This window comes from Caretta caretta, chromosome 24, assembly GCF_965140235.1.
Source record: "Caretta caretta isolate rCarCar2 chromosome 24, rCarCar1.hap1, whole genome shotgun sequence".
NCBI lineage: Eukaryota > Metazoa > Chordata > Testudines > Cheloniidae > Caretta > Caretta caretta.
The window spans coordinates 16817137-16827581 of NC_134229.1; the positions used below are offsets into that span (position 1 = coordinate 16817137).

The 10445-nt window shown below is 51.1% G+C and overlaps 1 long non-coding RNA gene across 1 annotated transcript in view; it reads left to right on the plus strand.

The window, feature by feature from the left end:
• Window positions 1–4854: 4854 nt before the first annotated feature.
• LOC142070080 (uncharacterized) overlaps window positions 4855–10445 on the plus strand; it is a 28570-nt gene continuing 22979 nt past the window's right edge. The window contains exon 1 of the long non-coding RNA XR_012666011.1: window positions 4855–5541. This is a non-coding gene — a long non-coding RNA (uncharacterized LOC142070080). The remainder of the gene's footprint in view (window positions 5542–10445) is intronic.

Sequence of the window (10445 nt, forward strand, 5' to 3'; positions counted from 1 at the left end):
TTATTGAACCTCATCAGATTTCTTTTGGCCCAATCCTCCAATTTGTCTAGGTCCTTCTGTATCCTATCCCTCCTCTCCAGCGTATCTACCACTCCTCCCAGTTTAGTATCATCCGCAAATTTGCTGAGAGTGCAATCCACACCATCCTCCAGATCATTTATGAAGATATTGAACAAAACCGGCCCCAGGACCAACCCTTGGGGCACTCCACTTGATACCGGCTGCCAACTAGACATGGAGCCATTGATCACTACCCGTTGAGCCCGACAATCTAGCCAGCTTTCTACCCACCTTATAGTGCATTCATCCAGCCCATACTTCCTTAACTTGCTGACAAGAATACTGTGGGAGACCGTGTCAAAAGCTTTGCTAAAGTCAAGAAACAATACATCCACTGCTTTCCCTTCATCCACAGAACCAGTAATCTCATCATAAAAGGCGATTAGATTAGTCAGGCATGACCTTCCCTTGGTGAATCCATGCTGGCTGTTCCTGATCACTTTCCTCTCATGCAAGTGCTTCAGGATTGATTCTTTGAGGACCTGCTCCATGATTTTTCCAGGGACTGAGGTGAGGCTGACTGGCCTGTAGTTCCCAGGATCCTCCTTCTTCCCTTTTTTAAAGATTGGCACTACATTAGCCTTTTTCCAGTCATCCGGGACTTCCCCGGTTCGCCACGAGTTTTCAAAGATAATGGCCAATGGCTCTGCAATCACAGCCGCCAATTCCTTCAGCACTCTCGGATGCAACTCGTCCGGCCCCATGGACTTGTGCATGTCCAGCTTTCTAAATAGTCCCTAACCACCTCTATCTCCACAGAGGGCTGGCCATCTCTTCCCCATTTTGTGATGCCCAGCGCAGCAGTCTGGGAGCTGACCTTGTTAGTGAAAACAGAGGCAAAAAAAGCATTGAGTACATTAGCTTTTTCCACATCCTCTGTCACTAGGTTGCCTCCCTCATTCAGTAAGGGGCCCACACTTTCCTTGGCTTTCTTCTTGTTGCCAACATACCTGAAGAAACCCTTCTTGTTACTCTTGACATCTCTGGCTAGCTGCAGCTCCAGGTGCGATTTGGCCCTCCTGATATCATTCCTACATGCCCGAGCAATATTTTTATACTCTTCCCTGGTCATATGTCCAACCTTCCACTTCTTGTAAGCTTCTTTTTGTATGTTTAAGATCCGCTAGGATTTCACCATTAAGCCAAGCTGGTCGCCTGCCATATTTACTATTCTTTCGACTCATCGGGATGGTTTGTCCCTGTAACCTCAACAGGGATTCCTTGAAATACAGCCAGCTCTCCTGGACTCCTTTCCCCTTCAAGTTAGTCCCCCAGGGGATCCTGGCCATCCGTTCCCTGAGGGAGTCGAAGTCTGCTTTCCTGAAGTCCAGGGTCCGTATCCTGCTGCTTACCTTTCTTCCCTGCGTCAGGATCCTGAACTCAACCAACTCATAGACATAGAACACAGAACATAATTCCTATTGTGCCAGTAAATTCATGATATGTTGAATTGCTTTTCAGCTGGCATCAGTTTTCTCTAATTTTCTGAAAGACAAAAAGAACATAGATCTACCCCTTCTGGGCAGTCGGTCATTGCTTAAAATATTTTCTTTTTATACAAATACCCTTATTAATTGCAGGCAAAACAGAGGAATTACCCATATTTTCTTGTATTTGTTTCATAGGCAGCCCAGGTTTCAGTGGCTTTTACCTTATCAGTTAAGTAATTTACATTAAAACAAATGCTTTTCGGCTTGCTTTTGGATCCACAGCTTAAAGATTTTTACTTTAAAAAGGACACAATAAACTCTACCAGACTTTTGATTGCCTTTTACTTTTAACTCCTGTTTGCACAACACACAACTCTAAAAAGGAAAACAACAACTATTGTAGCCCCTTAGAGTCTAATAGGATCTTAATTAAGTAGCATTATATATTTACACTCCTTTATACATTCGGGCGGTTAAGTTCCAATAAAACCCCTTATGTTCTTTTAGCTAATTTGACTAAATTTTTCATAGCCAAATGATTTCAATCACATAGTCTCTTTGCCTGGATTTATTTACAGACATTTCTTTGAAAAAAAAAAGGCCCATTTTCCCTTCAGAATGGCTGCAAAGAAACCAAAAATTCTTTTTCTTTAGTTTAATTCCCTCCAGCAACTACAGAGTTAATTTCTCACGTTCTTTCCTTAAATCACTTGCTTATGTTTCAAAACGACACCCCAATCAACTCAGATTTTACCATTCCAAGTATTATTCTGGGATTTACGTTTCCCATTTCTGTAATTATTTACTCCTCTTTTTTCACTATGCCCTCCAAGTTTCCAACCTGTTTTCCAATCTCTCTATCTGTTGCCTGCCCGCTTGGGCCCGATCCTGTTTTTCTCTCTGAACTGTCCCTTCCATGAGCACCAGCTTTGTTCCACGACCAATTTAACAAGGAGGGTGGGCTTCTTAACTAACCCCCAGGCCTCCTGGTCTCTTCTCTTAAATATTCTCACTCACAAGGGTTACCCGAGTCCTCCCCCGTGAGGCTTGTCACCTGGATAGAACGCACGGCCGATTGGCGGTTTAACTATTTAACTTCCTCTTATGGCAGACACACTGTTGTTACAGCATATGATGAGCACAAATGGTTAAATTTTGACAAGTCTCTGAAGGACTGGTACTTGCTTAGCCAGTGCTCCCTTTTCTGCCTGGAAGTCCTGTCTTAAGGCTTGCAACTGGTCCTGGGCATAGGTCAGAAAGCCGAGGGAAAGCCGGAGGAGGGGCAAAAGCAGGCATAGCACAGAGCGGGGCTGGAGACCCCTGAGATGAATAAGAAAAGGAGGAGGAAAGAGGACATCCTTCTTTTGGCTTATAATTATACCATACACACAAATAATCCATTTGTCCCGGTCTAAGATCGACCAAAATATCTTTTAAGGAATCCATCCTGTTGTCGGAAAGAGTTCCGCAGGCCGGCCATTCTTTAGTCGGGGACAAATGAGTGGTGAAAGCTGGCCATTGAACCTGACATAAATTATTCATTTTTGATTTAGTTAACCCAATAATTCCAGAGATTCCCTTCCAATTTCTGAGTATCAGAGACAACGGGGCGTCCCCCGGGCATTTACTGCCAATTTGTCCCATTCTAGGTGGAAAGGGGACTCAAACCCACAATCCCCAACTCTTAGTATCAAGCGATCGCTTACCTCTCCAGGGACTCGAACCCCGAAGACCTGGATCTGGAGCCTACTCAATGGGTAGGTGGATGTTGCTGGATTTCTATGGGCTCCTGCTGGTCCACAGAACATGCCTTATCGCCGACACAGATCACTGGCAAGGCTTCTCAAAACCGGAGGATGCGCGCGGCGTTGCTTTAGAGTCTGATCCTGCACCAGAGAGTCAGACGGGTCCCGGCAGAGTCGCCAAATTGTCGGGGACTCGAACCCCAGACGGCACGGTTCGTTGTCTGACCGCAGAGAGACAGGCAACACCAGCAAGGTCCGAACACAAAGCTCTTTATTGAAGAGTGCACACAACAATAGAGAGCAGCCCGTCTCTGAAGAGAACCAGCCGCCTCTTAGGCAAAACTAATAGGTTTTTATAGACCGTCCGTCGCGTCACAGATTATTCATGAAATAGCCCAAACCCCCCTCCCCTTTGTTAGTTAAAAGTTCTTTATCATGCACGCATACCTATCCCCTATTATATATAGCTTTTTGCAAGTCGTTATGCCTCCCCAACTTTCTTATCGATCCAGTTGTCAAACAGGGGACGAGGAGTTAAGAACATACATGAAACAGAAACAGGGAGTGGAGGCAGTGTGTCTCCTTCTCATTCTCAGAACATCTGGTACGATAATGCAGGAATGCAGGTTTCCTCCTAATTCACTCCTTGCAACTTAACAAGCATTCTTTCATCCTGCCAATCTCATTCAGGAACTTTCTCAGCATTCCTGCATTGGCCTAACTTTGGTTCGGCTGACATAACTGCTTCATGTTAAAATTTTCCTAACAAACTGCCTGGGCACAGAAGGTGCAGAGTGTCCAGGTGCAGTTCCTGAGAGCTCTCAGGGGGATTAGGGGCAGGATCCCTTCATAGAATCATAGAATATCAGGGTTGGGAGGGACCTCAGGAAGCCATCTAGTCCAACCCCCTGCTCAAAGCAGGACCAATCCCCAACTAAATCATCCCAGCCAGGGCTTTGTAAAGCCTGACCTTAAAAACTTTTAAGGAAGGAGATTCCACCACCTCCCTAGGTAACGCATTCCAGTGTTTCACCACCCTCCTAGTGAAAAAGTTTTTCCTAATATCCAACCTAAACCTCCCCACTTGGCACATTACACAGCTCGGTTTGTTCCCTCCCTCCCGATCAGTTCCAGGGAACCATTGGGTGACTCTGCACGTGACTCAGCAGGTGACCCAGCCATGAAGGGAACCCAGATCCACACGCAGCTGGGGGTGACACGTGTTCTGCCCCCTTCACACCGAGGATTTCACGGACACGTTCCTGTGTGAATTGGAACCCTGCTTGCCCCTTCTGCACCCTCAGCAGATGCCCAGGGGCAGGGGGCTCAGGTACCTGGGGGCTCCTGCTGCCTTCTCCGCAACCCCTGCATTGGCTGTGCTGAGAGCTAGACGTGCTCTGAGCAGGGCTGTCCCTGCCCCTGCCCCTGCTGGCTTCCTGCTGCGTGGCAGGAAAGGGCAGTGGGGAGTTGTGGTGACCCGTTGCTTGCTGCCCAGAGGGTGGGAGTTGCTGGAGGATCTGAGTGTCAGTCAGGGGTGATTGGGGTGAGGGATAGCGGGGGGGGGGGTCTGTGTCTCAGTGAGGGGTGATTGGGGTGGGAGGTTTCTGGGGGGGTCTGTGTCTCAGAGAGGTGTGATTGTGTAGTAGTAGGATTTTATGTTTGTATTTTGTATAATTCTGTATTTGATCTAATTTTAAGGCAGTAACAGACCTTTGATTGTCACCACTTTGTTGGAGGTTTTGCATTTTCAAATAAGTAAAAGAATCCCATGGTTGTTTTTCTTTTACACTGCAATTTGATGTTCCTGTTCAAAATGTTCTGTGTAAATTAATTCTATTTTGTGTGTGAATAAGGAATAAAAAATAATTGTAAAGGCCATCACTGAACCAGATGTCATTGGAAGGAACCGGAGACAAACGCAGGGTTGGCAGGAAGCTGCAACACGCCCCTGTTAAAATGTCAAAAAAAGGCAATTAACAAATAAAAATAAAACAGGCACCTATGAATGAAAACTAAATAACTGTAATCAAAACCAGCATAGAACAACTGCCTCAAAAACTTAATAAAAACAGAAAATAAAGAATAAAAAAAATTTTAAAAAACAAGCACTCATCAAACAATGAATTACAGCATAATCATTAATCCCAATAAAAAAATCACTATATAAACAGGGTGCCTTGCCATAAATCTTTGGGTTCGTCCTGCCAAGACTTCCCTGGAGCATCGTGTCGCAACTGACAGAACCCGGCTCTTTCCTACCTGTGATCAACCTAGCTGGCCACTAGATTGCTCTGGATTCTGAACTGGTAACTATAACATCGACTGGTGGGACAGTGTGTGTGGCGGGGGGGTGATTGAATGCATACGCTAATTGTTGTATCTTCAATAACTGTGGCATACTGTTTTTTCCCCTTATAAGCATAACAATTGCAGTGGGGTGTGGTGGGGGGGCAGGGTCTGTGTCGAATTGAGAGGTGATTTGATGAGTAGTGTCTGGCGGGGTCTGTGTTTCAATGAGGAGTGACTGGATGGGTGGTGAATGGGGGTCTTTGATTGAGGGATGATTGTAGTTGGGAGGTGGCTGGGGGGTTTCTGTGTCTCAGTGAGAGGTGATTGGGGTGGGGGATGCTGGATGATCTGAATCTCAGTGAGGGGAGATTGCGGTGGGGCGTGGCTGGCGGCTCTGTGTCCAAGTGAGAGTTGACTGGTGTTGAGGGTGTCTGGGAGGGTCTGTGTCTCATTGAGTGTGGTTGGGGTGGGAGGTGGCTGCAGGGGCCTGGAGAATGGATACCCCAGCGACTGGTGACCTGGAGGTCCAGCTCGGGAGTCACAGACAGTTCTGGCCAGCAGGAGAAGAATGGGATGCGGAGAGAGGACCCCAGTGTCCTGACCAGCTGGTTCTAGCAAGTGGGAAACACAGGACGAATGAGAGGAGAGGCTAACAGAAGAGGAGGCCCAGGCGATCCTGTTTACCTGGGACAGAAGACAAAGGACAGAGATGGGTCTTGGGGGAGGTGACTTGGAAGAGACTTCCCCAGTTCATACCTTCCCCAGTTCATACCTTCCCCAGTTCATACCTCCAGGCCCTGGGGGCTACTCTGCCCCATGGACTCGTGGGCTCTCCCAGCTCATTGTCCCAGATGCACACTGAGGCACTTGGCGCCGCCTGCCGACCCCTCCTCCTGCCTCGTCTGCAGCCCCCGAGCTGGACGTGCTCTGAGCAGGGCTGTCCCTGCCCCTGCTGGCTGCCCGCTGCATGGCAGGGAAGGGCAGTGGAGAGTGCTGGTGACCCGTTGCTTGCTGCCGGAGGGGCTGTGGGAGCCCCAGGGAGAGCTGGATGGGAGCTGGGCCTGAGCCGGGGACGGTAACATGAGGCATGTGGCCCCGCGACCTCTCTGCAGTAAGAGCGTTGGGTGTCAACCTAGGGAGGCCGGACCCTGCTGGGCTGGCTCACAGGTTCCCAAGCTGGGGTCCCACCAGGGGTTCGTAACCCCCCTGCCTTCCCCTCAGGGCTGCTGAGAGAACCTCAAAAGTGCGAGCGGAGCATGAACCGAGGCCTCCATGTGCAGCCAGCCTGCAGCAATAGCTCCCCTAGGCCCGGCCCATGGGTCTCAGCCCAGGCTGGGGGCTCTGCCAGTCTGTGCTCTGCAAGCTGGGTTTTGTTCCCTGGGACACAGAGTTCAGCCCTTTCCCCAGGCAGCACCAGTCTCTGCAGACAAGCGCCTGCCAGGACCCCGGGGTCCTTAGCCGCCCAGCCCGCAGGTCCCAGCTGGATGGTAGGGGGACGCTGGGACGGAAAGGGCTGAGAGACCCTGGGCGAGATCATCGACTCCAGAGACTGCTGAGGGCTGGAGAGGAGCCGTGACGATGCGGGGAGGAGAGGGTCGTTTCTACCCGAGGCAAGAGCTGGCCAAGACGAGGGGCTGATGTTTCCCCACGCTGAGCACCCGGCATCCCAGGGAAAGCAAGTGGGAGCCGCAGACAAGGCCCCCAGGAGTTTCTCTAGCCCTGCAGGGAGCAGGGGGGCCAGGAGCGGGGCAGGCGCACGTAGGAAGGTGTCATAACAACGACCGTCTCCCCTGCCCTTTGCCGCCTCAGGGAGGGATCCCTATGTCCATCCCTGTAGCCCCCGGGAATGGGCCATGGGCCATCTGAGGGGAAGCCCCAAGTCACAGGCCAGGCCCTGCGTTTTGTGACGGGGGGAATCGGGGGTGCAGCTGAGCCCTTCTCCCAGCCCCTTGGTGGAATGGCTCCGGGTGGCTCGACTCCTTTCGAGTGCTAACTTTATACCTTCAAGTCAGCGGCACTGCTATGGGTACCTGCATGGCCCCACAGGATGCCAACATTTTTATGGCTGACTTAGAGCAACGCTTCCTCAGCTCTTGCCCCCTAGCGCCCCTCCTCTGCTTGTGCTACATTGATGACATCTTCATCATCAGGCTAGGTGTCCCTAGTCCCAGGTTGCCAGGAGCTGGGATTGGGTGACAGGGCATGGATCACTTGATGATAACCTGTCTGTTCATTCCCTCTGGGGCACCTGCCATTGGCCACTGTCAGAGGACAGGATACTGGGCTTGATGGACCTTTGGTTTGACCCAGGATGGCCATTCTTATGTTCTTATCTGGACCCATGGAAGGAGGCCCTTGAGGAATTCCACCAGGATTTCAACAATTTCCACCCCACCATCAACCTCGGCCGAGACCAGTCCACAGAAGAGATCCACTTCCTGGACACTACAGTGCTAACAAGCGATGGTCACATAAACACCACTCTATACCGGAAACCTACTGACCACTATACTTACCTACATGCCTTCAGCTTTCATCCAGACCACATCACACAATCCATTGTCTACAGCCAAGCTCTAAGATACAACCGCATTTGCTCCAACCCCTCAGACAGAGACAAACACTTACAGGATCTCTATCAAGTGTTCTTACAACTACAATACCCACTTGGGGAAGTGAAGAAATAGATTGAGAGAGCCAGAAGGGTACCCAGAAGTCACCTACTACAGGACGGGCCCAGCAAAAAAGGAACAGAACGCCACTAGCCATCACCTACAGCCCCCAACTAAAACCTCTCCAGCGCATCATCCAGGATCTACCACCTGTCCTGAAGAACGATCCCTCACTCTCACAGACCTTGGGAGACAGGCCAGTCCTAGCTTACAGACAGCCCCCGAATCTGAAGCAAATACTCCCCAGCAACTACGCACCGCACAACAGAAACCCTAACCTAGGAACAAATCCCTGCAACAAACCCCATTGCCACCTCTGTCCGCATATCTATTCAAGGGACACCATTAGAGGACCTAACCACATCAGCCACACCATCAGGGGCTCGTTCACCTGCACATCTACCAATGTGATCTATGCCATCCTGTGCCAGCAATGCCCCTCTGCCACGTACATTGGCCAAACCGGAGAGTTGCTGTGCAAAAGACTCAATGGACACAAATCAGACATCGAGAACTGGAACATTCAAAAACCAGTGGGAGAGCACTTCACTCTCCCTGGACAGTCAATAACAGACTTAAAAGTGGCCACTCGTCAACAAAAACACTTCAAAAACAGACTTCAGCGAGAAACTGCAAGAACTGGAATTAATTGGCAAACTTGACACCATCAAATTAGGCCTGAATAAAGACTGGGAGTGGCTGGTAATTTGGGAATGGGCCACATGCACCATGCTTAAATTGGCTTTGTTAACACTGACCCCCGACTTGGTAAGACAACTCCCATCTTTTCATGTGCTGTATATTTATACCTGCTTACTGTATCTTTCACTCCATGCATCTGATGAAGTGGGTTGTGGCCCACAAAAGCTTATGCCCAAAGAAATGTGTTAGTCTCTAAGGGGCCACACGGACTACTTGTGGCTTAACAAGGTGGAGGGAGAGGGAGTTTTTTGTTACAGAGGGTCAGCGAACAGCCTGGAAAATGGATACCCCAGCGACTGGTGACCGGGAGGCCCAGCTCGGAAGTCACAGCCGGTTCTGGCCAGCGAGAGGACAATAGGCTGCGGAGAGAGGACCCCGGTGACCTGACCAGCCGGTTCCAGCCAGTGAGGAACAAAGACGGATGCGAGGAGAGGCTGAGAGAAGAGGAGGCCCAGGCTGCCTGTTTACCTGGGACAGAAGACAAAGGACAGAGATGGGTCTTGGGGGAGGTGATGTCAGATGCCCAAGTGGAAGGAGGGGTTTTCTGGGCTAGGAGGAGAGAGCAGCCAGAGACCACCAAGAGGTAGGACAGACCTAGATGTACGGTGCTGAGGGAGGCCAGGCCTGTGGCCCTGAGAGTTTCCTGTGCTGTGCTAAGATGCTGAATAAACCCTCCTGTGTTACGCTGGATGAGTCGCTCCGGTCTAGAGAACAGGGTGGCATTATTCCCTCTGGGAGTGGAGGCCCCAGGGGTCTAGAGAAAGTGGACTCCCTGAGGGGGCCCACGGCGAGAGACAGGCGTGCTGAAGGCGGTTCCAGGAGGCAGAAGGGCCTACGGCTTAACCCCTGAGAGAGAGAGAACCCCGAGTAGGGTGTCACACTGAAGGGGTTTCCTCCCAGGGACCGTACAGAGCCGAGAGAGCACGAGCCCTGTGAGTCCGTGACAGGCAGCCCTAGAGACCAGACCCTGCGTGCCCTGGGCTCCATGACTCTGGGGCTGTCCACCTGGCACGCTGCCCTGGAGGCCAGAGCCTGTAGGCCCAGGGCGCTGAGGAGCTGCAAGCCTAGGACCATCACAGCCAGTGCTGCCAGGGGGATTCCGGGCACGCCGAGGGGCATGTGGCCCTGGCAGGCTGGGAGCGATCCTCCCCTACAGAGCAGCAGAGCGGGAAGGGGCATCTCCCACCCCGGGAGCTGCAGCAGCCCGCAAACGTTGTGAATGGAAGCAGTGAGACTATCTCCTCTCCAAGAGCAGTGTCCCGCATTCCCCAGAAGGGAGCGGTTTGATAACAGCCTGAGCACAGAGGGTGCAGAGTGGCCGGGTGCAGTTCCTCAGAACTCTCGGGCGGCGGTGGGAGGGGGTAGGAGCGAAATCCCTTGGCACGTTACACAGCTCGGTTCTTTCCCTCCCTCTCGCTCAGTTCCAGGGAACTCCGCAGGGGCCTCAGCAGGTGACCCGGCCATGAAGGGAACCCAGATCCGCACGCAACCTGTGGGTGACGCCTGTTCTGCCCCCTTGACACCGAGGATTTCACGGCCTCCCACGG